Source organism: Entelurus aequoreus, linkage group LG02, assembly GCF_033978785.1.
Source record: "Entelurus aequoreus isolate RoL-2023_Sb linkage group LG02, RoL_Eaeq_v1.1, whole genome shotgun sequence".
Taxonomy (NCBI): Eukaryota; Metazoa; Chordata; class Actinopteri; order Syngnathiformes; family Syngnathidae; genus Entelurus; species Entelurus aequoreus.
In genome coordinates, this window is record NC_084732.1 from 6,654,854 (window position 1) to 6,681,811 (window position 26,958).

The following is a 26,958-nucleotide window of genomic DNA, read 5'->3' on the forward strand; positions in this document are numbered from 1 at the left end:
AAGTTTTTATATATTTTTTTGTTTTTTAATTCTATTTTTGTCATTAAAAAAAAGTTTTTTTTATGGCAAACACACACAATATGTATTCCCACTCATAAAAGTGTTAAAATAAGTCATACATTTGTTTTTTATTTTAACTTTTAACATTTAACTCTCTAGATCAACTTCAGATCCATTTGTCGATTATACGTTTGTATCTATTTTTTGTTTGATTAATTCTATTTTTCTCATAAAAAAAAAGTTTTTTATGGCAAACACACAATATATTCGATATTTTCCCCTAAAAGTGGAATATTTGATTTGAAGTTATTGGAGCCTTCAATAAGTCAATAATTTAAAACAACATTGATTTTGATTCATTATTATTTTTTGAGCAAGGATACTTAAAAAAAAAAAAACACTAAAATTCTCAGGGATCCAAAAGGGTCCCACTCATAAAAGTGTTAAAATAAGTCATACATTTTTTTTTTTTACTTTCAACTTTTAAATCGCTAAATCAACTTAAGATCCATTTGTCGATTGTACGTTTTTGTATATTTTTTAGTTTTTTAAATTCTATTTTTGTCATATAAAAATTGTTTCCAGTGTCGAGTGTCTACTTTTAAGTGTGTGCAGTATAAAATAAGTAAAACATCAATACATTATTTGTTTTCCTTTTTTTGTTAAAATTCTGTGCTTTTTCAGATTCAAGTTAAAAAGAACACCTAAAACATTGGGAACACATTCCTAAAATCACATTTTGATTCAAATTTAGGACACAAAAAATACAAAGAAAATGACGGCGCAATTCTATCATATGACAGGAAGTTGCTCTTATTTTCTAAACTTTGATTTTGCCCCAAAATTTCAGTGTCAGAAGTGGGATTTGAACCCACGCCTCCAACTGGAGACAAGAACTCCCAAGCAGGGAAGGTGTGACCTTGAGTCTGGCGCCTTAGACCACTCGGCCATCCTGACATGTGACAGCAATCACTTACTGTACAATATCTGCTCTCAGTTGTTGATGTGCCACTTTTTACCTGTCAGAATCCCACTTCTGACATTATACTTTTTGTTATCAATTATTATGAATGATTTAAAATCAGTTCAAAATTGTGTTACCTTGTATAAAAAAAGAATTAATGACTATATAAATTAATTGAAACAGGAAGTGAAGATGCTGGTGTGTTGCTAAATGTTTATATACTACATTACAACTGATCGGAAAAAATACTTTAAAAAAGTTATTCATTATAGTTACTTGTTGCTTTACCAAAATAGTAACTAAATTACCAACGGAATTACTTTTTAATAAATGTAATTAATTACTAGTAAAAGTTATGAATGCGCTAGTTTAAAAAAAATAAAAAATTAAGAGATATTTCATGAGAGCAGAGTGCGTGTTGGTTGGGAGAGTGTCGGTGGAGTGATTTATTGAAGCCAAAAAGTTAGCATAAAATGCTAGCATGCTAACATTAGGTTGTTATCATGGGAACAGTTAGCATACTTCCAAGATGGAGACATATGTCTGTCTGCTCCGTCGTCCACAAGTTTCAGACATTCTCCGTGTATGTTTTACACTTGAAAAGTGTGTGTCCATCTTCAACTGTTGACAACCATCTTTAGCAGTCATTTTTCTTGGTAAATGAGAAACCATGAGATATGATCATCACACTTCAACATGTCTATCATGTAGATGCTACATGTTTACCAAGTCATACATGCAACTCGGGCAATATGTCAGGATGGCCGAGCGGTCTAAGGCGCCAGACTCAAGGTCACACCTTCCCTGCTTGGGAATTCCGGTCTCCAGTTGGAGGCGTGGGTTCAAATCCCACTTCTGACAATTAAGTTTTAGGGCAAAGTTTGAAATCTAAATTCTCTTACCCTGAGATTGAATGGCTGTAGTCTCCTTGTCCACAAACAGGATATTGTAGTATTGAAACCTTGTCACTTCCTTGATTTGTTATTCATTATTCCCTCATAGTAGTAGTAGTAGTAGTGGTAGTGTGTTTACATGTTGTTTGCTATGTGATGTTGTCTCTTCCTATTTCAGGGCTATTCAACTACATCATGAAGAGGGCCACAGTTTCAAGAGCCAAACACTCAGGGGCCGGACATCAAAATGTGGATGTTTCGTCAGAAAGTTCCAGCGTGTGCAGCTAGTTAACAACATAAAGAAGCTAACTAAATATGACATGAAGCTGAATTTTAGCTCAGCTGTGTTTGTTATGTGCTTTTGCTGCCACCTAGTGTCTACTTTTTAGTCTGTGCGGCAAAAGGGTTGGTGTCAGAAGTGGGATTTGAACCCACGCCTCCAACTGGAGACCAGAATTCCCAAGCAGGGAAGGTGTGACCTTGAGTCTGGCGCCTTAGACCGCTCGGCCATCCTGACAGTTAAGATGCAGTGCATCAACAACTGAGAGCAGACTTTGTACAGTAAGTGATTGTTTTATTTTGGTTTATTATAGTTAGTTTGTATGTTCTTTTTTGTCATAAAAAAACCACAAAATTTAGTTTTTATGGCAAACATAAAAAATATGCAGTATTTTCCCCCAAAAGTGGAATATTTGATGTGAAGTAATTGGAGCCTTCAATAGGTCAATAATTCATAACAACATTAATTTTGATTCATTACTATTTTTTGAGCAATGACAGTTTAAAAAAAAAAATCACACTAAAATTCTCTGGGATCCAAAAGGGTCCCACTCCTAAAAATGTTAAAATAATTCATACATTTTTATGGTTATTTATTTCTTTTAAATTTTAACATTTAAATCTCTAGATCAACTTCAGATCCATTTGTCGATTCCAAGTTTTTATCTATTTTTTGTTTGATTAATTCTATTTTTCTCAGTAAAAAAATTGTTTTTGATGGCAAACACACAAAATATTCAATATTTTCCCATAAAAGTGGAATATTTGATGTCAACAATATATAACAACATTGATTTTGATTCATTATTAGTGTTAAAATGTTAAAATGTGTTAAAATAATTCATACATTTTTTTTTGCTTTCAACTTTTAAATCGCTAAATCAACTTAAGATCCATGTGTCGATTATAATTTTTTTTTATATTTTATTGCTTTTTTAATTATATTTTTGTCATAAAAAAATTGTTTCTGGTGTCGAGTGTCTACTTTTAAGTATGTGCGGTATCAAATAAGTAAAACATCAATACAGTATTTGTTTTTCTTTTTTTGTCAAAATTCTGTGCTTTTTCAGATCAAGTTTAAAATGAACACCTAAAACATTGGGAACAAATTCCTAAAATCGCATTTTGATTTAAAATTAGGACACAAAAACACAAAGAAAATGACGGCACAATTCTATCATATGACAGGACGTTGCTCTTATTTTCCAAACTTTGATTTTGCCCCAAAAGCACAATGTCAGAAGTGGGATTTGAACCCACGCCTCCAACTGGAGACCAGAATTCCCAAGCAGGGAAGGTGTGACCTTGAGTCTGGCGCCTTAGACCGCTCGGCCATCCTGACATGTGACAACATTCACTTACTGTACAATATCTGCTCTCAGTTGTAATAAACCTATTCTGATTCTGATTCTGATATATATATATATATATATATATATATATATATATATATATATATATATACAATTTTTTTTTTTTAAATTCTACTTTTGTCCTAAACATTTTTTTTTATGGCAAACACACAAAATATGCAGTATTTCCCCCTAAAAGTGGAATATTTGATGTGAAGTAATGGGAGCCTTTAATAGGTCAATACTTCATAACAACATTTATTATGATTCATTATTATTTTTTGAGCAATGATAGTAAAAAAAAAGGAAAATAAATCACTCTAAAATTCTCTAGGATCCAAAAGGGTCCCACTCATAAAAGTGTTAAAATAATGAATACATTTTTTTTTTAAATTTTAACTTTTAAAATTGCTAAATCAACTTAAGATACACGTGTCGATTATAAGTTTTTGTATAAATTGTTTCTAGTGTCAAGTGTCTACTTTTAAGTCTGTGCAATATAAAATAAGTAAAACATTTATACAGTATTTGTTTTCCTTTTTTTTGTTAAATTCATGTGCTTCTTGAGATTAAGGTTAAAAAAACCCACCTAAAACTGGGAATAAATTCCTAAAACCACATTTTGATTTAAATTTAATGAAAAAAAAAATGCTTCAAAATCATTGCAATTTTTGACACAACTTTCTTTAAAAACTGCTGCGAATTGAAGTATTTTAGGACACAACAAACACAAAGCAATTCTGACATATGACGGGAAGTTGGTCTTATTCTCCGAACTTTAACTTGGCCCCAAAAGTTCAGTGTCAGAAGTGGGATTTGAACCCACGCCTCCAACTGGAGACCAGAATTCCCAAGCAGGGAAGGCGTGACCTTGAGTCTGGCGCCTTAGACCACTCGGCCATCCTGACAGTTAAGAAGCAGCACATCAACAACTGAGAGCAGACTTTGTACAGTAAGTGATTGTTTTGTGTTGGTTTATTATGGTTAGTTGGTATGTTCTTTTTTGTCATAAATAACCCCCCAAAACTTAGTTTTTTATGGAAAACACACAAAATATGCAGTATTTTCCCCCAAAAGTGGAATATTTGATGTGAAGTAATTGGAGCCTTCAATAGGTCAATAATTTATAACAAAATTAATTTTGATTCATTATTATTTTTTCAGCAATGACAGTTAAAAAAAAAAAATCACACTAAAATTCTCGGGGATCCAAAAGGGTCCCACTCATAAAAGTGTTAAAATAATTCATGCATTTTTTTTTTTACTTTCAACTTTTAAATCTGTAACTCAACTTAAGTTCCATTTGTCGATTTTAAGTTTTAATATTTTTTTTGTTTTTTAATTCTATTTTTGTCAATAAATTTATTTATTTTTGGATGGAAAACACACAAAATATGCAATATTTCCCCCTAAAAGTGGAATATTTGATGTGAAGTAATTGGAGCCTTCAATATGTCAATAATTTATACCAACATTGATTTTGATTCATTATTATTTTTTGAGCAATGACAGTTTAAAAAATAAATAAAATCACACTAATATTCTCGGGGATCCAAAAGAGTCCCACTCATAAAAGTGTTAAAATAAGTCATATATTAATTTTTTTTTTTACTTTCAACTTTTAATTCTCTAAATCAACTTTAGATCCATTTGTCGATTTTAAGTTTTTATATGTTTTTTGTTTTTTTAATTCTATTTTTGTCATTGAAAAAAATAGTTTTTTTTAATGGCAAACACACAAAATATGCAATATTTCCCCATAAAAGTGGAATATTTGATGTGAAGTAATTGGAGCCTTCAATAGGTCAATAATTTATAACAACTTTGATTTTGATTCTTTATTATTTTTTGAGCAATGACTGTTTAAAAAAAAAATCACACTAAAATTCTCAGGGATCCAAAAGGGTCCCACTCATGAAAGTGTTAAAATAAGTCATACATTTTTTTTTTTAACTTTCAACTTTGAAATCGCTAAATCAACTTTAGATACATTTGTCGATTATAAGTTTTTGTATATTTTTTGCTTTTTTAATTATATTTTTGTCATACAAAAATTGTTTTTAGTGTCGAGTGTCTACTTAAGTCCGTGCAGTATAAAATAAGTAAAACATCAATACAGTATGTGTTTTACTTTTTTTGTTGTTAAAATCCTGTGCTTCTTGAGATTAAGGTTAAAAAGAACACCTAAAACATTGGCAACACATTCCTAAAATCAGTTCAAAATTGTGTTACCTTGTATAAAAAAAAATATTAAATGAATATATAGATTAATTTAAATAGGAAGTGAGGATGCTGGTGTGTTGCTAAATGTTTATATACTACATCACAACTGATTAGAAAAAATACTTTAAAAAAGTAATTCATTATAGTTACTTTACAAAAATAGTAACTAAATCACCAACAGAATTACTTTTTAATCCATTTCCTTCATAGTAGTAGTAGTAGTAGTAGTAGTAGTAGTAGTGTGTTTACATGTTGTTTGCTGTGTGATGTTGTCTCTTCCTATTTCAGGGCTATTCAACTACATCATGAAGAGGTTTTTACTTTCAAATTTTTAAATCGCTAAAGCATCTTACGATCCATTTGTCGATTTTAAGTTTTTATATATTTTTTTGTTTTTTTAATTCTATTTTTGTCATTAAAATTTTTTTTTTTTTATGGCAAACACACACAATATGTATTCCAAATCATAAAAGTGTTAAAATAAGTCATACATTTGTTTTTTATTTTAACTTTTAACATTTAACTCTCTAGATCAACTTCAGATCCATTTGTCGATTATACGTTTGTATCTATTTTTTGTTTGATTAATTCTATTTTTCTCATTAAAAAAAGTTTTTTTATGGCAAACACACAATATATTCGATATTTTCCCCTAAAAGTGGAATATTTGATTTGAAGTTATTGGAGCCTTCAATAAGTCAATAATTTAAAACAACATTGATTTTGATTCATTATTATTTTTTGAGCAATGATAGTTTCAACAAAAAAAAACAACACTAAAATTCTCAGGGATCCAAAAGGGTCCCACTCATAAAAGTGTTAAAATAAGTCATACATTTTTTTTTTACCTTCAACTTTTAAATCGCTAAATCAACTTAAGATCCATTTGTCGATTATAAGTTTTTGAATATTATTTTGCTTTTTTAATTCTATTTTTGTCATTAAAAAATGGTTTCTAGTGTCTAGTGTCTACTTTTAAGTATGTGCATTATAAAATAAGTAAAACACCAATACAGTATCTGTTTTCCTTATTTTGTTAAAATTCTGTGCTTTTCCAGATTAAGGTTAAAATTAACACCTAAAACATTGGGAACACATTCCTAAAACCACATTTTGATTTAAAGTTAGGACACAACAAACACAAAGAAAATGAGGGTGCAATTCTATCACATGACAGGAAATTGCTCTTAATTTCCAAACTTTGATTTTGCCCCAAAAGCCAGTGTCAGAAGTGGGATTTGAACCCACGCCTCCAACTGGAGACCAGAATTCCCAAGCAGGGAAGGTGTGACCTTGAGTCTGGCGCCTTAGACCGCTCGGCCATCCTGACAGTTAAGAAGCAGCACATCAACAACTGAGAGCAGACTTTGTACAGTAAGTGATTGTTTTATTTTGGTTTATTATGGTTAGTTTGTATGTTCTTTTTTGTCATAAAAAACCCCCCAAAACTTAGTTTTTTATGGCAAACACACAAAATATATGCAATATTTTCCCCCAAAAGTGGAATATTTGATGTGAAGTAATTGGAGCCTTCAATAGGTCAATAATTTATAACAACATTGATTTTGATTAATACTTTTTTTTTTGAGCAATGACAGTTAAAAAAATAAAATAAAAAAAATCACACTTAAGTTCTCAGGGATCCAAAAGGGTCCCACCCATAAAAGTGTTACAGTAAGTCATACATTATTATTATTATTATTTTTTTTAACTTTTAACATTTACATCTGTAAATCAAGTTCAGATCCATTTGTCGATTATACGTTCTTATATATTTTTTGTTTGTTTAATTCTGTTTTTGTCATTAAAAAAAATAGTTTTTTTATGGCAAACACACAAAATATTCAATATTTCCCCTTAAAAGTGGAATATTTGATTCGAAGTAATTGGAGCCTTTAATAGGTCAATAAATCATAACAACATTGATTTTTGTTCATTTCTTATTTTTTTGAGCAATTAGAGTTTAAAAAAATAAAATAAAAATCACACTAAAATTCTCGGGGATCCAAAAGGGTCCCACTCATAAAAGTGTTAAAATAATTAATAATAATAATAATAATAATACCTGGGATTTATATAGCGCTTTTCTAAATACCCAAAGTCGCTTTACACGTGTGTGTGGGGGAAAAGAAACTAAGAAAAGAAAAAAAGAAAAAAAAATAGTAATAAAGAAACACCAAGGGCAGGGTCAGTTTGGAAAGGCTAATGTGAAGAGGTGAGTTTTTAGGGTGGTTTTGAAGGTAGGGAGGGAGGGGGCTTCTCTGATGTGCCTGGGGAGAGCGTTCCAGAGAGAGGGGGCCGCCACGGAGAAGGCCCTGTCGCCCCAGGTTCGGCGCCTGGTCTTGGGGACCTCCAGGAGGCCAGCATCACTAGACCTGAGGGAACGGGACGGAACGTGTGGCTGGAGGAGGTCAGAGAGGTAGGGTGGAGCCAGGTTATGGAGTGCCTTGTAGGTGGTGAGGAGTATTTTAAAGGGGATTCTGTATTTGACAGGCAGCCAGTGGAGGTCATGAAGGACAGGTGTGATGTGCTCTCTGGAGCGGGTTCCGGTGAGCAGGCGGGCAGCGGAGTTCTGGACATATTGCAGTTTATTGAGGGTTTTGGAAGTGATGCCATAGAGGATGCTGTTGCAATAGTCTAGCCGGGATGAGATGAAGGCGTGGATGAGGGTTTCGGCAGCAGAGGGTGTGAGGGAGGGCCGGAGACGGGCAATGTTTCTGAGGTGGAAGAATGCAGTTTTGGTGATGTGGTTTACATGGGGGAGGAATGAGAGGGTAGGGTCGAAGATTACACCTAGATTACGGATGTGGGTGGAGGTAGTGACAAGGGAGCCGTCGATGTTTAATGAAAAGTCCTGAGTGGAGCGAGTGAGGGAGTCGGGGCCAATTATAATTATTTCAGATTTGTTGCAGTTGAGTTTTAGAAAGTTTTTTTGCATCCAGGTTTTTATGTCTGTGAGGCAGGTGGTAAGGGTGGAGTGGGTGGCTGGGGTGATGGTCGTGGTGGAAAGGTATAGTTGTGTGTCGTCGGCATAGCAGTGAAATTGAAGGCCGTGGTGGCGGAGGATCTGACCGAGGGGCAGGAGGTAGATGGTGAAGAGTAGGGGGCCAAGTACTGAGCCTTGGGGGACGCCGTGGGTGACTGGGGCAGTGGAGGAGGTGCAGTTGTTGATTGAGATGAATTGCTGACGGTCAGAGAGGTAGGATTTCATCCAGGAGAGGGCAGTGCCGGATAAACCAAGGGAGGAGTGGAGGCGTGATAGGAGGATGGAGTGGTTGATGGTGTCGAAGGCAGCACTGAGGTCGAGGAGAATGAGGATGGAGAGGGAACCAGAGTCGGCGGAGAGGAGGATGTCGTTGGTGACCTTGAGGAGGGCAGTTTCTGTGCTGTGGAGTGAGCGGAAGCCGGATTGGAACGTTTCGTATAGGTTATTGTGGAGAAGGTGGGATTTGATTTGGGAGGCAACTGCACGTTCGAGAATTTTAGAGAGGAAGGGGAGGTTGGAGATGGGCCTGTAGTTGTTGGGGAAGTTGGGGTCGAGACCGGATTTCTTGAGGATGGGGGTGATGGCAGCCAGCTTGAGGGCAGGAGGGACAGAGCCAGTGGATAGGGAGGAGTTAATTATAGTGGTGATGAGAGGTGAGAGTGAGGGAAGGCAGGCTATAACTAAAGTGGATGGGATTGGGTCGAGGATGCAGGTGGAGGCTTTCATACCAGAAGTTATGGAGGATAGGTCAGTTGTGGTGATTTCGGAGAAGAAGTTGAGTGGGTGGTTGGAGAGTAAAGGGGGGGCATGATCGGGGGTAGGGGAGGAGGTGGGAGAGGAAGCGGCCAGTTCAGAGTGGATGGTGTTGATTTTTGATTGAAAAAATGATAAAAATTCTTCACATTTGCTGGTGGTGAATGAGGTGGTGGTGGTGTCCATGGGTTTGAGGAGTTGGGTTACGGTAGAGAAGAGTATCTTGGGGTTGTTGCTGCCGGATTGTATAACGGAGGAGTAGTGGGAAGTGCGTGCATTGTTGAGGGCATCTCTGTATTCCTGTTGGTGTAGTGTGTAGATGTCCAGGTGAACAGTGAGACCGGTTTTCTTTGAGAGCCGTTCAAGCTGCCGGCCCTTGGCTTTAAGGTGACGGAGGTGGTCAGTGTACCAGGGGGCAGTGTGGGTGTAGGAGACAGTTTTGGTTTTTATGGGGGCGAGTTGATTGAGACAGGAGGAGAGTGCGCTGTTGTATCTGTTAACCAGTTCAGTGGGGGAGGCGCTCAAAGTGAGGGTATGATCGGAGGTGGTGTCAATCAGTAGGGCGGAAAGAGAGGGGGGGTGGATTGATTTCATGTTCCGGTATGATATGGAGCGTTGCTGCTTGATAAGGGGGGTGGGGATGTCTATGTCCAGGGTGAGGGCCAGGTGGTCTGAGAGGATGTCTGTGAGGTTGAAGCTGGTGAGGTTGCTGATGGAGAGTCCAGTGGTGCAAATTAAGTCCAGGGTGTGTCCTTTTTTGTGGGTGGGGAAGTCAACGTGTTGAGTGATATTAAATGAGTCGAGAATGTCCAGAAATTCAGTGGCAGTTTTACAGGTGGTGGAATCGACATGAATGTTGAAATCACCCAGTAGGATGACTGAAGGTGAAATGGCACAGAGTTGGGTGAGAAATTCAGAAAGATCGGAAAGGAATGCAGGGTTGGGTTTGGGGGGGCGGTAGATGATTGCAGTGACCAGGGGTTTGGGGCCAGCCAGCTTGAATGACTGGTGCTCAAAGGAGGAGGGGGTTGTGATGGTTACAACAGTGGGTTTCAAGTGTTGGCGGTATATTGTAGCTATACCGCCAGCACGACCGTCACGTGGTTTATCCATGTAGGTGTATCCTGGGGGTGTAGCTCTGTTGAGGTGAATGTATTCCAGTGGTTTTTGCCAGGTTTCGGTTATGCTGAAAAAGTCTATGTTGTTGTCAGTTATGAATTCACTGAGTATTGGTCCTTTTTTATTGAGTGAGCGGGTATTGAGCAGAGCAAATTTAAGGGATGGGTGAAGTTGGATGGGTGGGGGTGCTTTGGTTAACGGTTGCAGGTAGGCAGAGCGCACGTGTGGTTTGTTATTGTGATGACGTGTGACGTCACTGGGGGTGGGTCGGTTGCGTGACCAGAGTGATGGGATGCAGTGTTGTTCAGTCCGGGAGTAAATAAACTTTCTGCGGGAGCTTCTATGGATGTATCTGGGTCGGGGAAACAGTCCGTGTGTTTTGATGGCTGCTGTGATGTCTGGAGGTGTGGTGACGTGGTTGCTGAGTTTGAGGAGTTGCAGAGCGGAGTATTTGAGTCGCATGCTGGCAGTGGTGGATGTTAGCCTGGGATCGTTGGCCGACAGCCGCACACTTGTTGGCCAGAGATGGAGAGACAGGCACAACGCGACGATCCACAGCATGACAGAGGAGAGGAGAGAGGAGTTGGTGGAAGGACCCGCGCCGGCTGCGTGTTGTTGCTGCTAGGGCAGGGTAGCTGGAGGCTGGCTAGCTGTTAGCCACCAGCTGCGGAGCGGTGGCTAGTTAGCAGAGAGCTAACCAGACAGTCGGCGGGTAGCCAGGAGGGCTATCCGCGGTGCAATCCGGGATAACAGTCCGGGAAACAGCTCGTAGTGGCAGGTTGTTGCTGGGCGATGCCAGGAGAATCAGTGGAGCCAGCGGGTGAGTGAAACAACTGTCATCTGTCACAAAATAATCCAAGCTGATGCCAGGTGACGAAGTGGGTAAAAGTTGATAAGTAGAAAACTACACACTTAAAAGTTAAACACACTTAGTATATAAAACAAAACAAAACAAACAAACAAAAAAAAGATACTAAGTCGCATAAAAACTAAAACTAAGGCTAAGGAAGGAGAAGCGGCGAACAAGCGAGACGCCAGCGTCCTCTCCCGCCATATCTACTTAATACATCCATCCATCCATTTTCTACCGCTTATTCCCTTCGGGGTCGCGGGGGGCGCTGGAGCCTATCTCAGCTACAATCGGGCGGAAGGCGGGGTACACCCTGGACAAGTCGCCACCTCATCGCAGATAATTAATACATTTTTTTTTTTTTAAACTTTCAACTTTTAAATCTCTAAATCAACTTAAGATCCATTTGTTGATTATAAGTTTTGCTTGTACAGTAAGTGATTTTTTTAAATTTTGGTTTATTATAGTTTGTTTTTATGTTTAGCACTTGACAATACTGCTGATACTAAAGTGGCATCTGTTTAGCACTCAGCTTCTGGGGCTTGTTGCTCATCCTCCTTGTGTTCAGCCTCAAAAACATGAGCTTGTCATGGCCGTAACTACACCAGGGACATGTGTCATTTATCAGTGACAAAAAGAAGATGATATGACTGAAATAAACTTTGTGTGTTGTGCTGCATTGTCCTTCTGGTTAGACTAAGCTTTTAATCGGAAGTACAAGTGCCGTTCCTTCTTCTAGCCGACCATAGTGGTTTTTTTCATTCATCACTCCAATCAACGTTTGTGAGATTTACAATATAACTAAAACAATTCTTATTTACTAAAGCGTCCCATGTTTGATGTCTGTAGGAGCGTTTTCATGCGTAGTTGTACGCGCTATCTTAATGTAATGGAGCTAGAGTCGTTAGCATTCGCTTTTGCTAGTGTCTACTTTCAATTCTGTGTGGCAAAATGGTCAGATGTCTCCATCTTGGAAGTATGCTATCTGTTCCCATGATAACAACATAATGTTAGCATGCTAGCATTGTATGCTAACTTTTTGGCTTCAATAAATCACTCCACAGCCACTCGCCCAACCAACACGCACTCTGCTCTCATGAAACGTCTCTTAAATAATTTTTATTAACTAGCGCATTCATTACTTTTACTACTAAGTAATTACATTTATTAAAAAGTAATTCTGTTGGTGATTTAGTTACTATTTTGGTAAAGTAACAAGTAACTATAATGAATTACTTTTTTAAAAGTATTTTTCTGATCTGTTGTAATGTAGTATATAAACATTTAGCAACACACCAGCATCCTCACTTCCTGTTTAAATTAATTTGTATATTCATTTAATCCTTTTTTTATACAAGGTAACACAATTTTGAACTGATTTTAAATCATTATTTATAATTGACAACAAAAAGTATAATGTCAGAAGTGGGATTCTGGCAGGTAAAAAGTGGCACAGCAACACTTGAGAGCAGATATTATTCAGTAAGTGACTACAGTCGTATGTCAGGATGGCCGAGCGGTCTAAGGCGCCAGACTCAAGGTCACACCTTCCCTGCTTGGGAATTCTGGTCTCCAGTTGGAGGCGTGGGTTCAAATCCCACTTCTGACATTGAACTTTTGGGGCAAATTTAAAGTTTGGGAAATTTCTTTGTGTTTTTGTGTCCTAACTTTAAATCAAAATGTGATTTTAGGAATTTGTTACCAATGTTTTAGGTGTTCTTTTTAACCTTAATGCTAAAAAAGCACAGAATTTTAACAAAAAAAGGAAAACAAATACTGTATTGATGTTTTACTTATTTCATAGCTCAAAAAATAATAATGAATCAAAATCAAAGTAAAATATTGACATCAAATATTCCACTTTTAGGGGAAAATATTTAATATTTTGTGTGTTTGCCATAAAAAAAAAAAAATGTTCATGAGAAAAATAGAATTGATCAAACAAAAAATAGATAAAAACTTGTAATTGACAAATGGATCTGAAGTTGATTTATGAATCATAATAAATGTTGTTATGAATTATTGACCTATTGAACGCTCCAATTACTTCACATCAAATATTCCACTTTTAGAGGGAAATATTGCATATTTTGTGTGTTTGCCATAAAAAACTATTTTTTTAATGACAACAATAGAATTAAACAAACAAAAAATAGGTAAAAACTTATATTCAACAAATGGATCTGAACTTGATCTACAGATTTAAATGTTAAAAGTTAAAAAAATAAATAATGTATGACTTATTGTAACACTTTTATGACTGGGACCCTTTTGGATCCCCGAGAATTTTAGTGTGATTGTTTTTTGTTTTTTTTAACTGTCATTGCTCAAAAAATAATAATGAATCAAAATCAATGTTTTTATGAATTATTGACCTATTGAAGGCTCCAATTACTTCACATCAAATATTACACTTTTGGCAGAAAAAAAACAAGTTTTGGGGTTTTTTTTATGACAAAAAAGAACATACAAACTAACCATAATAAACCAAAATAAAACAATCACTTACTGTACAAAGTCTGCTCTCAGTTGTTGATGTGGTGCTTCTTGACTGTCAGGATGGCCGAGTGGTCTAAGGCGCCAGACTCAAGGTCACACCTTCCCTGCTTGGGAATTCTGGTCTCCAGTTGGAGGCGTGGGTTCAAATCCCACTTCTGACATTGAACTTTTGGGGCAAATTTAAATTTGGAAAATAAGAGCAACTTCCTGTCATATGATAGAATTTCACAGTCTATTTCTTTGTGTTTTTGTGTCCTAACTTTAAATCAAAATGTGGTTTTAGGAATGTGTTCCCAATGTTTTAGGTGTTCTTTTTAACTTTAAGCTAGAAAAGGACAGGATTTTAACAAAAAAAGGAAAACAAATACTGTATTGATGTTTTACTTATTTCATTGCTCAAAAAATAATAATGAATCAAAATCAATGTTGTTATAAAATATTGACATCAAATATTCCACTTTTAGGGGAAAATATTTAATATTTTGTGTGTTTGCCATAAAAAAAAAAAGTTTTTCATGGGAAAAATAGAATTAATCAAACAAAAAATAGATAAAAACTTGTAATCGACAAATGGATCTGAAGTTGATTTACAGATTTATAAGTTGAAAAAAAAAAAAAAAAATGTATGACTTATTTTAACACTTTTATGAGTGGGACCCTTTTGAATCTCCGAGAATTTTAGCAGAATTATATATATATAATATATATATATATAATATATATATATATATATATATATATATATATATATATATATATATATATATATATATATATATATATATATATATATATATATATATATATATAACAAGTTAAAAAAATAATAATGTATGACTTATTTTAACACTTTTATGAGTGGGACCCTTTTGGATCCCTGAGAATTTTAGTGTGATTTTTATTAAATTTTTTAAACTTTAATTGCTCAAAAAATAAGAAATGAATCATAATAAATGTTGTTATGAATTATTGACCTATTGAAGGCTCTAATTACTTCACATCAAATATTCCACTTTTAGGGGGAAATATTGCATATTTTGTTTTTGCCATAAAAAAATTATTTTTTTTAATGACAACAATAGAATTAAACAAACAAAAAATAGGTAAAAACTTTTTTCAACAAATGCATCTGAACTTGATCTACAGATTTAAATGTTAAAAGTTAAAAAAAAAAAAAATGTATGACTTATTTTAACACTTTTATGACTGGGACCCTTTTGGATCCCCGAGAATTTTATTGTGATTGTTTTTTGTTTTTTTTTAACTGTCATTGCTCAAAAAATAATAATGAATCAAAATCAATGTTTTTATGAATTATTGACCTATTGAACGCTCCAATTACTTCACATCAAATATTCCACTTTTGGCAGAAAAAACTAAGTTTTGGGTTTTTTTTATGACAAAAAAGAATATACAAACTAATCATAATAAACCAAAATAAAACAATCACTTACTGTACAAAGTCTGCTCTCAGTTGCTGATGTGATGCTTATCATATGTCAGGATGGCCGAGTGGTCTAAGGCGCCAGACTCAAGGTCACACCTTCCCTGCTTGGGAATTCTGGTCTCCAGTTGGAGTCGTGGGTTCAAATCCCACTTCTGACATTGACGTTCTGGGGAAAAGTTAAAGTTTGGAAAATAAGACCCTCTTTTATTTTAGGATTGAAACCTTGTCACTTCCTTGATTTGTTATTCATTATTCCCTCATAGTAGTAGTAGTAGTAGTGGTAGTTTGTTTACATGTTGTTTGCTGTGTGATGTTGTCTCTTCCTATTTCAGGGCTATTCAACTACATCATGAAGAGGGCCACAGTTTCAAGAACCAAACACTCAGGGGCCGCACATCAAAATGTGGATGTTTCGTCAGAAAGACTTCCAGCGTGTGCAGCTAGTTAGCAACATGAAGAAGCTAACTAAATATGACATGAAGCTGCATTTTAGCTCAGCTGTGTTTGTTATGTGCTTTTGCTGCCACCTAGTGTCTACTTTTCAGTCTGTGCGGCAAAAGCTCAATGTCAGAAGCGGGATTTGAACCCACGCCTCCAACTGGAGACCAGAATTCCCAAGCAGGGAAGGTATGACCTTGAGTCTGGCGCCTTAGACCGCTCGGCCATCCTGACAGTTAAGAAGCAGCACATCAACAACTGAGAGCAGACTTTTCACAGTAAGTGATTGTTTTATTTTGGTTTATTATGGTTAGTTTTTATCTTCTTTTTTGTCATAAAAAAACCCAAAACTTAGTTTTTTCTGGCAAACATAAATAATATATGCAGTATTTCCCCCCAAAAGTGGAATATTTGATGTGAAGTAATTGGAGCCTTCAATAGGTCAATAATTTATAACAACATTGATTTTGATTCATTATTATTTTTTGAGCAATGACAGATTAAAAAAAAAAAATCCGCTAAAATCTCGTAGATCCAAAAGGGTCTTACTCATTTTTCTACAAGGTAACACAATTTTGAACTGATTTTAAATCATTAATTATAATTGATAACAAAAAGTATAATGTCAGAAGTGGGATTCTGGCAGGTAAAAAGCGGCACATCAACAACTGAGAGCAGATATTGTACAGTAAGTGATTGTTGTCACATGTCAGGATGGCCGAGTGGTCTAAGGCGCCAGACTCAAGGTCACACCTTCCCTGCTTGGGAATTCTGGTCTCCAGTTGGAGGCGTGGGTTCAAATCCCACTTCTGACATTGATCTTTTGGGGCAAATTTAAAGTTTGGAAAATAAGAGCAACTTCCTGTCATATGATCGAATTTCACCGTCAATTTCGTTGTGTTTTTGTGTCCTAACTTTAAATCAAAATGTGATTTTAGGAATGTGTTCCCAAAGTTTTAGGTGTTCTTTTTAACCTTAATGCTAAAAAAAGCACAGAATTTTAACAAAAAAAGGAAAACAAATACTGTATTGATGTTTTACTTATTTCATTGCTCAAAAAATAATAATGAATCAAAATCAATGTTGTTATAAAATATTGACATCAAATATTCCACTTTTAGGGGAAAATATTTAATATTTTGTGTGTTTGCCATAAAAAAAAAATGTTTTCATGAGAAAAATAGAATTAATCAAACAAAAAATAGATAAAAACTTGTAATCGACAAATGGATCGGAAGTTGATTTACAGATTTAAAAGTTGAAAGTAAAAAAAAAAAAAAGTAAGACTTATTTGAACACTTTTATGAGTGGGACCCTTTTGAATCTCCGAGAATTTTAGCAGATTTTTTTTTTAAACTGTCATTGCTCAAAAAATAATAATGAATCAAATTTAATGTTGTTATAAATTATTGACCTATTTAAGGCTCCAATTACTTCAAATGAAATATTCCACTTTTAGGGGGAAATATTGCATATTTTGTGTGTTTGCCATAAAAAAAAAACTTTTTTTTTATGACAAAAAAAAATAAATAAAAAAAAATAAAATATATATATATATATATATATATATATATATATATATATATATATATATATATATATATATATATATATATATATATATATATTGCAAATTATAATCAACAAATAGATCTTAAGTTGATTTAGAGATTTCAAAGTTGAAAGTTAAAAAAAAAAAAATGTATGATTTATTTTAGCACTTAAATGAGTGGGACCCTTTTGGATCCCTGACAATTTTAGTGTGATTTTATTAAATTTTTTAAACTTTAATTGCTCAAAAAATAAGAAATGAATCATAATAAATGTTGTTATGAATTATTGACCTATTGAAGGCTCCAATTACTTCACATCAAATATTCCACTTTTAGGGGGAAATATTGCATATTTTTTAATGACAACAATAGAATTAAACAAACAAAAAATAGGTAAAAACTTATATTCAACAAATGGATCTGAACTTGATCTACAGATTTAAATGTTAAAAGTTAAACAAATAAATAATGTATGACTTATTATAACACTTTTATGAGTGGGACCCTTTTGGATCCCCGAGAATTTTAGTGTGATTGTTTTTTGTTTTTTTTAACTGTCATTGTTAAAAAAATAATAATGCATCAAAATCAATGTTTTTATGAATTATTGACCTATTGAAGGCTCCAATTACTTCACATCAAATATTCCACTTTTGGCAGAAAAAAACAAGTTTTGGGTTTTTTTTATGACAAAAAAGAACATACAAACTAATCATAATAAACCAAAATAAAACAATCACTTACTGTACAAAGTCTGCTCTCAGTTGTTGATGTGCTGCTTCTTAACTGTCAGGATGGCCGAGTGGTCTAAGGCGCCAGACTCAAGGTCACACCTTCCCTGCTTGGGAATTCTGCTCTCCAGTTGGAGTCGTGGGTTCAAATCCCACTTCTGACATTGAAATTCTGGGGAAAAGTTAATGTTTGGAAAATAAGACCCTCTTTTATTTCAAGATTGAAACCTTGTCACTTCCTTGATTTGTTATTCATTATTCCCTCATAGTAGTAGTAGTAGTAGTGGTAGTTTGTTTACATGTTGTTTGCTGTGTGATGTTGTCTCTTCCTATTTCAGGGCTATTCATCTACATCATGAAGAGGGCCACAGTTTCAAGAACCAAACACTCAGGGGCCGCACATCAAAATGTGGATGTTTCGTCAGAAAGTTTTCCAGCGTGTGCAGCTAGTTAACAACATGAAGAAGCTAACTAAATATGACATGAAGCTGCATTTTAGCTCAGCTGTGTTTGTTATGTGCTTTTGCTGCCACCTAGTGTCTACTTTTCAGTCTGTGCGGCAAAAGCTCAATGTCAGAAGCGGGATTTGAACCCACGCCTCCAACTGGAGACCAGAATTCCCAAGCAGGGAAGGTGTGACCTTGAGTCTGGCGCCTTAGACCGCTCGGCCATCCTGACAGTTAAGAAGCAGAACATCAACAACTGAGAGCAGACTTTGCACAGTAAGTGATTGTTTTATTTTGGTTTATTATGGTTAGTTTTTATCTTCTTTTTTGTCATAAAAAAACCCAAAACTTAGTTTTTTCTGGCAAACATAAATAATATATGCAGTATTTCCCCCCAAAAGTGGAATATTTGATGTGAAGTAATTGGAGCCTTCAATAGGTCAATAATTTATAACAACATTGATTTTGATTCATTATTATTTTTTGAGCAATGACAGATTAAAAAAAAAAAATCCGCTAAAATCTCGTAGATCCAAAAGGGTCTTACTCATTTTTCTACAAGGTAACACAATTTTGAACTGATTTTAAATCATTAATTATAATTGATAACAAAAAGTATAATGTCAGAAGTGGGATTCTGGCAGGTAAAAAGCGGCACATCAACAACTGAGAGCAGATATTGTACAGTAAGTGATTGTTGTCACATGTCAGGATGGCCGAGTGGTCTAAGGCGCCAGACTCAAGGTCACACCTTCCCTGCTTGGGAATTCTGGTCTCCAGTTGGAGGCGTGGGTTCAAATCCCACTTCTGACATTGATCTTTTGGGGCAAATTTAAAGTTTGGAAAATAAGAGCAACTTCCTGTCATATGATCGAATTTCACCGTCAATTTCGTTGTGTTTTTGTGTCCTAACTTTAAATCAAAATGTGATTTTAGGAATGTGTTCCCAAAGTTTTAGGTGTTCTTTTTAACCTTAATGCTAAAAAAAGCACAGAATTTTAACATAAAAAGGAAAACAAATACTGTATTGATGTTTTACTTATTTCATTGCTCAAAAAATAATAATGAATCAAAATCAATGTTGTTATAAAATATTGACATCAAATATTCCACTTTTAGGGGAAAATATTTAATATTTTGTGTGTTTGCCATAAAAAAAAAATTTTTTCATGAGAAAAATAGAATTAATCAAACAAAAAATAGATAAAAACTTGTAATCGACAAATGGATCGGAAGTTGATTTACAGATTTAAAAGTTGAAAGTAAAAAAAAAAAAATGTAAGACTTATTTGAACACTTTTATGAGTGGGACCCTTTTGAATCTCCGAGAATTTTAGCAGATTTTTTTTTTAAACTGTCATTGCTCAAAAAATAATAATGAATCAAATTTAATGTTGTTATAAATTATTGACCTATTTAAGGCTCCAATTACTTCAAATGAAATATTCCACTTTTAGGGGGAAATATTGCATATTTTGTGTGTTTGCCATAAAAAAAAAACTTTTTTTTTATGACAAAAAAAAATAAATAAAAAAAAATAAAAATATATATATATATATATATATATATATATATATATATATATATATATATATATATATATATATATATATATATATATATATATATATATATATATATATTGCAAATTATAATCAACAAATAGATCTTAAGTTGATTTAGAGATTTCAAAGTTGAAAGTTAAAAAAAAAAAAATGTATGATTTATTTTAGCACTTAAATGAGTGGGACCCTTTTGGATCCCTGACAATTTTAGTGTGATTTTATTAAATTTTTTAAACTTTAATTGCTCAAAAAATAAGAAATGAATCATAATAAATGTTGTTTTGAATTATTGACCTATTGAAGGCTCCAATTACTTCACATCAAATATTCCACTTTTAGGGGGAAATATTGCATATTTTTTAATGACAACAATAGAATTAAACAAACAAAAAATAGGTAAAAACTTATATTCAACAAATGGATCTGAACTTGATCTACAGATTTAAATGTTAAAAGTTAAACAAATAAATAATGTATGACTTATTGTAACACTTTTATGAGTGGGACCCTTTTGGATCCCCGAGAATTTTAGTGTGATTGTTTTTTGTTTTTTTTAACTGTCATTGTTAAAAAAATAATAATGCATCAAAATCAATGTTTTTATGAATTATTGACCTATTGAAGGCTCCAATTACTTCACATCAAATATTCCACTTTTGGCAGAAAAAAACAAGTTTTGGGTTTTTTTTATGACAAAAAAGAACATACAAACTAATCATAATAAACCAAAATAAAACAATCACTTACTGTACAAAGTCTGCTCTCAGTTGTTGATGTGCTGCTTCTTAACTGTCAGGATGGCCGAGTGGTCTAAGGCGCCAGACTCAAGGTCACACCTTCCCTGCTTGGGAATTCTGCTCTCCAGTTGGAGTCGTGGGTTCAAATCCCACTTCTGACATTGAAATTCTGGGGAAAAGTTAATGTTTGGAAAATAAGACCCTCTTTTATTTCAAGATTGAAACCTTGTCACTTCCTTGATTTGTTATTCATTATTCCCTCATAGTAGTAGTAGTAGTAGTGGTAGTTTGTTTACATGTTGTTTGCTGTGTGATGTTGTCTCTTCCTATTTCAGGGCTATTCAACTACATCATGAGGAGGGCCACAGTTTCAAGAACCAAACACTCAGGGGCCGCACATCAAAATGTGGATGTTTCGTCAGAAAGTTTTCCAGCGTGTGCAGCTAGTTAACAACATGAAGAAGCTAACTAAATATGACATGAAGCTGCATTTTAGCTCAGCTGTGTTTGTTATGTGCTTTTGCTGCCACCTAGTGTCTACTTTTCAGTCTGTGCGGCAAAAGCACAATGTCAGAAGTGGGATTTGAACCCACGCCTCCAACTGGAGACCAGAATTCCCAAGCAGGGAAGGTGTGACCTTGAGTCTGGCGCCTTAGACCGCTCGGCCATCCTGACAGTTAAGAAGCAGCACATCAACAACTGAGAGCAGACTTTGCACAGTAAGTGATTGTTTTATTTTGGTTTATTATGGTTAGTTTTTTATCTTCTTTTTTGTCATAAAAAAACCCAAAATTTATTTTTTTCTGGCAAACATAAATAATATATGCAGTATTTCCCCCCAAAAGTGGAATATTTGAGGTGAAGTAATTGGAGCCTTCAATAGGTCAATAATTTATAACAAAATTGATTTTGATTCATTATTATTTTTTGAGCAATGACAGTTTAAAAAAAAAAAAATCCGCTAAAATCTCGTAGATCCAAAAGGGTCTTACTCATTTTTTATACAAGGTAACACAATTTTGAACTGATTTTAAATCATTATTTATAATTGACAACAAAAAGTATAATGTCAGAAGTGGGATTCTGGCAGGTAAAACGGCACATCAACAACTGAGAGCAGATATTGTACAGTAAGTGACTATAGTCATATGTCAGGATGGCCGAGTGGTCTAAGGCGCCAGACTCAAGGTCACACCTTCCCTGCTTGGGAATTCTGGTCTCCAGTTGGAGGCGTGGGTTCAAATCCCACTTCTGACATTGACCTTTTGGGGCAAAGTTAAAGTTTGGAAAATAAGACCTTCTTTTACTTTAGGATTGAAACCTTGTCACTTCCTTGATTTGTTATTCATTATTCCCTCATAGTAGTAGTAGTAGTAGTGGTAGTGTGTTTACATGTTGTTTGCTGTGTGATGTTGTCTCTTCCTATTTCAGGGCTATTCAACTACATCATGAAGAGGGCCACAGTTTCAAGAACCAAACACTCAGGGGCCGCACATCAAAATGTAGATGTTTCGTCAGAAAGTTCCAGCGTGTGCAGCTAGTTAACAACATGAAGAAGCTAACTAAATATGACATGAAGCTGCATTTTAGCTCAGCTGTGTTTGTTATGTGCTTTTGCTGCCACCTAGTGTCTACTTTTCAGTCTGTGCGGCAAAAGTTCAATGTCAGAAGTGGGATTTGAACCCACGCCTCCAACTGGAGACCAGAATTCCCAAGCAGGGAAGGTGTGACCTTGAGTCTGGCGCCTTAGACCCCTCGGCCATCCTGACAGTTAAGAAGCAGCACATCAACAACTGAGAGCAGACTTTGTACAGTAAGTGATTGTTTTATTTTGGTTTATTGTGTACCCCGCCTTCTGCCCGATTGCAGCTGAGATAGGCTCCAGCGCCCCCCGCGACCCCGAAGGGATAAGCGGTAGAAATGGATGGATGGATGGATGGATGGTTAGTTTGTATCTTAGTTTTTGTCATAAAAAAACCCAAAACTTAGTTTTTTCTGGCAAACATAAATAATATATGCAGTATTTCCCCCCAAAAGTGGAATATTTGATGTGAAGTAATTGGAGCCTTCAATAGGTCAATAATTTATAACAACATTGGTTTTGATTCATTACTATTTTTTGAGCAATGACAGTTTAAAAAAAAAAAAAATCAGCTAAAATCTCGTAGATCCAAAATGGTCTTACTCATTTTTTCTACAAGGTAACACAATTTTGAACTTATTTTAAATCATTCATAATAATTGATAACAAAAAGTATAATGTCAGAAGTGGGATTCTGACAGGTAAAAAGCGGCACATCAACAACTGAGAGCAGATATTGTACAGTAAGTGACTGTTGTCACATGTCAGGATGGCCGAGCGGTCTAAGGCGCCAGACTCAAGGTCACACCTTCCCTGCTTGGGAATTCTGGTCTCCAGTTGGAGGCGTGGGTTCAAATCCCACTTCTGACATTGTGCTTTTGGGGCAAATTTAAAGTTTGGAAAATAAGGGCAACTTCCTGTCATATGATACAATTTCACAGTCTATTTCTTTGTGTTGGTTGTGTCCTAACTTTAAATCAAAATGAGATTTTAGGAATGTGTTCCCAATGTTTTAGGTGTTCTTTTTAACCTTAATGCTAAAAAAGCACAGAATTTGAACAAAAAAAGGAAAAAAAATACTGTATTGATGTTTTACTTATTTCATTCCTCAAAAAATAATAATGAATCAAAATCAATGTTGTTATAAAACATTGACATCAAATATTCCACTTTTAGGGGAAAATATTGAATATTTTGTGTGTTTGCCATAAAAAAAAAAATTTTCATGAGAAAAATAGAATTAATCAAACAAAAAATAGATAAAAACTTGTAATCGACAAATGGATCTGAAGCTGATTTACAGATTTAAAAATTGAAAGTAAAAAAAAAAATGTATGACTTATTTTAACACTTTTATGAGTGGGACCCTTTTGAATCTCCGAGAATTTTAGCAGAATTATTTTTTTTTAAACTGTCATTGCTCAAAAAATAATAATGAATCAAATTTAATGTTGTTATAAATTATTGACCTATTTAAGGCTCCAATTACTTCAAATGGAATATTCCACTTTTAGGGGGAAATATTGCATATTTTGTGTGTTTGCCATAAAAAAAATTTTTTTCTACGACAAAAAAAAATAAAAAATAAAAATATATAGATATTACAAATTATAATCAACAAATGGATCTTAAGTTGATTTAGAGATTTCAAAGTTGAAAGTTAAAAAAAAAATAATGTATGACTTATTTTAGCACTTTTATGAGTGGGACCCTTTTGGATCCCTAAGAATTTTAGTGTGATTTTATTAAATTTTTTAAACTTAAATTTTTCAAAAAATAAGAAATGAATCATAATAAATGTTGTTATAAATTATTGACCTATTGAAGGCTCCAATGACTTCAAATCGAAAATTCCACTTTTAGGGGAAATATTGCATATTTTGTGTGTTTGCCATAAAAAACTATTTTTTGAATGACAACAATAGAATTAAACAAACAAAAAATAGGCAAAAACTTATATTCAACAAATGGATCTGAACTTGATCTACAGATTTAAATGTTAAAAGTTAAAAAAATAAATAATGTATGACTTATTTTAACACTTTTATGAGTGGGACCCTTTTGGATCCCCGAGAATTTTATTGTGATTGTTTTTTTTGTTTTTTTAAACTGTCATTGCTCAAAAAATAACAATGAATCAAAATCAATGTTGTTATGAATTATTGACCTATTGAAGGCTCCAATTACTTCACATCAAATATTCCACTTTTGGGGGAAATATTGCATATTTTTTATGTTTGCCATAAAAAACTAAATTTTGTGTTTTTTTTATGACAAAAAAGAACATACAAACTAACCATAATAAACCAAAATAAAACAATCACTTACTGTACAAAGTCTGCTCTCAGTTGTTGATGTATAGCTTCTTAACTGTCAGGATGGCCGAGCGGTCTAAGGCGCCAGACTCAAGGTCACACCTTCCCTGCCTGGGAGTTCTGGTCTCCAGTTGGAGGTGTGGGTTCAAATCCCACTTCTGACATTGAACTTTTGGGGCAAAGTTAAAGTTTGGAGAATAAGACCTTCTTTTATTGTAGTATTGAAACCTTGTCACTTCCTTGATTTGTTATTCATTATTCCCTCATAGTAGTAGTGGTAGTGTGTTTACATGTTGTTTGCTGTGTGATGTTGTCTCTTCCTATTTCAGGGCTATTCAACTACATCATGAAGAGGGCCACAGTTTCAAGAACCAAACTCTCAATTTAAATCTCTAGATCAACTTCAGATCCATTTGTCGATTATAAGGTTATAATATACAAGAAAAAATAAATAAATATGTATATATACTTTTTTTTTAAATTTAAATTCTACTTTTGTCCTAAACATTTTTTTTAATGGCAAACACACAAAATATGCAATATTTCCCCCTAAAAGTGGAATATTTGATGTGAAGTAATTGGAGCCTTCAATAGGTCAATAATTCATAACAACATTTATTGTGATTCATTATTCTTTTTTGAGCAATGATAGTAAAAAAAAAGAAAACAATTCACTGTAAAATTCTCGGGGATCCAAAAGAGTCCCACTCATAAAGGTGTTAAAATAATTAATACATTTTTTTTTTACTTTCAACTTTTAAAATTGCTAAATCATCTTAAGATACACGTGTCGATTATAAGTTTTTGTATATTTTTTTGTTTTTTTAATTATATTTTTTGTCATAGAAAAATTGTTTCTGGTGTCAAGTGACTACTTTTAAGTCTGTGCAATATAAAATAAGTAAAACATTAATACAGTATTTGTTTTCCTTTTTTTGTTAAACTCATGTGCTTTTTGAAATTAAGGTTAAAAAGAACACCTAAAACTGGGAACAAATTCCTAAAATCACATTTTGATTTAAATTTAATGAAAAAAGAAATATGCTTCAAAATCATTGCAACTTTTGACACAACTTTCTTTAAAAAATGCTGCGAATTGAAGTATTTTTGGACACAACAAACACAAAACAATTCTGACATATGACAAGGTTAAAAAGAACACCTAAAACATTGGGAACAAATTCCTAAAATCACATTTTGATTTAAAGTTAGGACACAACAAACACAACGAAAATGAGGGCGCAATTCTATCATATGACAGGAAGTTGCTCTTATTTTCCAAACTTTGATTTTACCCCAAAAGAACAATGTCAGAAGTGGGATTTGAACCCACGCCTCCAACTGGAGACCAGAATTCCCAAGCAGGGAAGGTGTAACCTTGAGTCTGGCGCCTTAGACCGCTCGGCCATCCTGACATATGACACACTCTCGTTGTCCACAAACAGGATATTGTAGGATTGAAACCTTGTCACTTCTTTGATCTGTTATTCATTATCCCCTCATAGTAGTAGTAGTAGTAGTGGTAGTGTGTTTACATGTTGTTTGCTGTGTGATGTTGTCTCTTCCTATTTCAGGGCTATTCAACTACATCATGAAGAGGGCCACAGTTTCAAGAGCCAAACACTCAGGGGCCGACATCAAAATGTGGATGTTTCGTCAGAAAGTTCCAGCGTGTGCAGCTAGTTCACAACATGAAGAAGCTAACTAAATATGACATGAAGCTGCATTTTAGCACAGCTGTGTTTGTTATGTGCTTTTGCTGCCACCTAGTGTCTACTTTTCAGTCTGTGCGGCAAAAGGACAGTGTCAAAAGTGGGATTTGAACCCACGCCTCCAACTGGAGACCAGAATTCCCAAGCAGGGAAGGTGTGACCTTGAGTCTGGCGCCTTAGACCACTCGGCCATCCTGACTTATGACAGATGCCAAAATAAGTCAAACATTATTATTAATTTTTTACTTTTAACATTTAAATCTTAAGATCAACTTCAGATCCATTTGTCGATTATAAATTTATATATATATATATATATATATATATATATATATATATATATATATATATATATATTATATATATATATATATATATATATATATATACATTTTTTTTTTATAGCAAACACACAAAATATGCAATATTTCCCCCTAAAAGTACAATATTTGATGTGAAGTAATTGGAGCCTTCAATATGTCAATAGTTCATAACATCATTAATTTTGATTTAT

The 26,958-nt window shown here is 34.2% G+C and overlaps 22 non-coding genes across 22 annotated transcripts; 11 read left to right on the forward strand and 11 right to left on the reverse strand.

The window, feature by feature from the left end:
* Window positions 1-850: 850 nt before the first annotated feature.
* trnal-caa (transfer RNA leucine (anticodon CAA)) lies at window positions 851-957 on the reverse strand. Its single transcript has 2 exons — window positions 920-957; window positions 851-896 (listed from the first exon to the last, which is right to left on the reverse strand). It is a non-coding gene; the product is annotated as a tRNA-Leu (tRNA).
* A 761-nt stretch (window positions 958-1,718) lies between these two features.
* Window positions 1,719-1,825, forward strand: trnal-caa (transfer RNA leucine (anticodon CAA)). Its single transcript has 2 exons — window positions 1,719-1,756; window positions 1,780-1,825. It is a non-coding gene; the product is annotated as a tRNA-Leu (tRNA).
* Window positions 1,826-2,267: 442 nt separating this feature from the next.
* trnal-caa (transfer RNA leucine (anticodon CAA)) lies at window positions 2,268-2,374 on the reverse strand. Its single transcript has 2 exons — window positions 2,337-2,374; window positions 2,268-2,313 (listed from the first exon to the last, which is right to left on the reverse strand). It is a non-coding gene; the product is annotated as a tRNA-Leu (tRNA).
* A 997-nt stretch (window positions 2,375-3,371) lies between these two features.
* trnal-caa (transfer RNA leucine (anticodon CAA)) lies at window positions 3,372-3,478 on the reverse strand. Its single transcript has 2 exons — window positions 3,441-3,478; window positions 3,372-3,417 (listed from the first exon to the last, which is right to left on the reverse strand). It is a non-coding gene; the product is annotated as a tRNA-Leu (tRNA).
* An 811-nt stretch (window positions 3,479-4,289) lies between these two features.
* trnal-caa (transfer RNA leucine (anticodon CAA)) lies at window positions 4,290-4,396 on the reverse strand. The gene is made up of 2 exons: window positions 4,359-4,396; window positions 4,290-4,335 (listed from the first exon to the last, which is right to left on the reverse strand). It is a non-coding gene; the product is annotated as a tRNA-Leu (tRNA).
* A 2,538-nt stretch (window positions 4,397-6,934) lies between these two features.
* trnal-caa (transfer RNA leucine (anticodon CAA)) lies at window positions 6,935-7,041 on the reverse strand. Its single transcript has 2 exons — window positions 7,004-7,041; window positions 6,935-6,980 (listed from the first exon to the last, which is right to left on the reverse strand). It is a non-coding gene; the product is annotated as a tRNA-Leu (tRNA).
* Window positions 7,042-12,921: 5,880 nt separating this feature from the next.
* On the forward strand, window positions 12,922-13,028 carry trnal-caa (transfer RNA leucine (anticodon CAA)). Its single transcript has 2 exons — window positions 12,922-12,959; window positions 12,983-13,028. It is a non-coding gene; the product is annotated as a tRNA-Leu (tRNA).
* A 944-nt stretch (window positions 13,029-13,972) lies between these two features.
* On the forward strand, window positions 13,973-14,079 carry trnal-caa (transfer RNA leucine (anticodon CAA)). The gene is made up of 2 exons: window positions 13,973-14,010; window positions 14,034-14,079. It is a non-coding gene; the product is annotated as a tRNA-Leu (tRNA).
* Window positions 14,080-15,416: 1,337 nt separating this feature from the next.
* Window positions 15,417-15,523, forward strand: trnal-caa (transfer RNA leucine (anticodon CAA)). Its single transcript has 2 exons — window positions 15,417-15,454; window positions 15,478-15,523. It is a non-coding gene; the product is annotated as a tRNA-Leu (tRNA).
* Window positions 15,524-15,930: 407 nt separating this feature from the next.
* trnal-caa (transfer RNA leucine (anticodon CAA)) lies at window positions 15,931-16,037 on the reverse strand. Its single transcript has 2 exons — window positions 16,000-16,037; window positions 15,931-15,976 (listed from the first exon to the last, which is right to left on the reverse strand). It is a non-coding gene; the product is annotated as a tRNA-Leu (tRNA).
* Window positions 16,038-16,511: 474 nt separating this feature from the next.
* On the forward strand, window positions 16,512-16,618 carry trnal-caa (transfer RNA leucine (anticodon CAA)). Its single transcript has 2 exons — window positions 16,512-16,549; window positions 16,573-16,618. It is a non-coding gene; the product is annotated as a tRNA-Leu (tRNA).
* A 1,526-nt stretch (window positions 16,619-18,144) lies between these two features.
* On the forward strand, window positions 18,145-18,251 carry trnal-caa (transfer RNA leucine (anticodon CAA)). The gene is made up of 2 exons: window positions 18,145-18,182; window positions 18,217-18,251. It is a non-coding gene; the product is annotated as a tRNA-Leu (tRNA).
* A 407-nt stretch (window positions 18,252-18,658) lies between these two features.
* Window positions 18,659-18,765, reverse strand: trnal-caa (transfer RNA leucine (anticodon CAA)). Its single transcript has 2 exons — window positions 18,728-18,765; window positions 18,659-18,704 (listed from the first exon to the last, which is right to left on the reverse strand). It is a non-coding gene; the product is annotated as a tRNA-Leu (tRNA).
* Window positions 18,766-19,239: 474 nt separating this feature from the next.
* On the forward strand, window positions 19,240-19,346 carry trnal-caa (transfer RNA leucine (anticodon CAA)). Its single transcript has 2 exons — window positions 19,240-19,277; window positions 19,301-19,346. It is a non-coding gene; the product is annotated as a tRNA-Leu (tRNA).
* A 1,543-nt stretch (window positions 19,347-20,889) lies between these two features.
* On the forward strand, window positions 20,890-20,996 carry trnal-caa (transfer RNA leucine (anticodon CAA)). Its single transcript has 2 exons — window positions 20,890-20,927; window positions 20,962-20,996. It is a non-coding gene; the product is annotated as a tRNA-Leu (tRNA).
* A 407-nt stretch (window positions 20,997-21,403) lies between these two features.
* Window positions 21,404-21,510, reverse strand: trnal-caa (transfer RNA leucine (anticodon CAA)). Its single transcript has 2 exons — window positions 21,473-21,510; window positions 21,404-21,449 (listed from the first exon to the last, which is right to left on the reverse strand). It is a non-coding gene; the product is annotated as a tRNA-Leu (tRNA).
* A 475-nt stretch (window positions 21,511-21,985) lies between these two features.
* Window positions 21,986-22,092, forward strand: trnal-caa (transfer RNA leucine (anticodon CAA)). Its single transcript has 2 exons — window positions 21,986-22,023; window positions 22,047-22,092. It is a non-coding gene; the product is annotated as a tRNA-Leu (tRNA).
* Window positions 22,093-22,497: 405 nt separating this feature from the next.
* Window positions 22,498-22,604, reverse strand: trnal-caa (transfer RNA leucine (anticodon CAA)). The gene is made up of 2 exons: window positions 22,567-22,604; window positions 22,498-22,543 (listed from the first exon to the last, which is right to left on the reverse strand). It is a non-coding gene; the product is annotated as a tRNA-Leu (tRNA).
* A 576-nt stretch (window positions 22,605-23,180) lies between these two features.
* trnal-caa (transfer RNA leucine (anticodon CAA)) lies at window positions 23,181-23,287 on the forward strand. The gene is made up of 2 exons: window positions 23,181-23,218; window positions 23,242-23,287. It is a non-coding gene; the product is annotated as a tRNA-Leu (tRNA).
* A 1,502-nt stretch (window positions 23,288-24,789) lies between these two features.
* Window positions 24,790-24,896, forward strand: trnal-caa (transfer RNA leucine (anticodon CAA)). The gene is made up of 2 exons: window positions 24,790-24,827; window positions 24,851-24,896. It is a non-coding gene; the product is annotated as a tRNA-Leu (tRNA).
* Window positions 24,897-26,040: 1,144 nt separating this feature from the next.
* Window positions 26,041-26,147, reverse strand: trnal-caa (transfer RNA leucine (anticodon CAA)). Its single transcript has 2 exons — window positions 26,110-26,147; window positions 26,041-26,086 (listed from the first exon to the last, which is right to left on the reverse strand). It is a non-coding gene; the product is annotated as a tRNA-Leu (tRNA).
* A 389-nt stretch (window positions 26,148-26,536) lies between these two features.
* On the reverse strand, window positions 26,537-26,643 carry trnal-caa (transfer RNA leucine (anticodon CAA)). Its single transcript has 2 exons — window positions 26,606-26,643; window positions 26,537-26,582 (listed from the first exon to the last, which is right to left on the reverse strand). It is a non-coding gene; the product is annotated as a tRNA-Leu (tRNA).
* Between the last annotated feature and the right edge of the window lie 315 nt (window positions 26,644-26,958).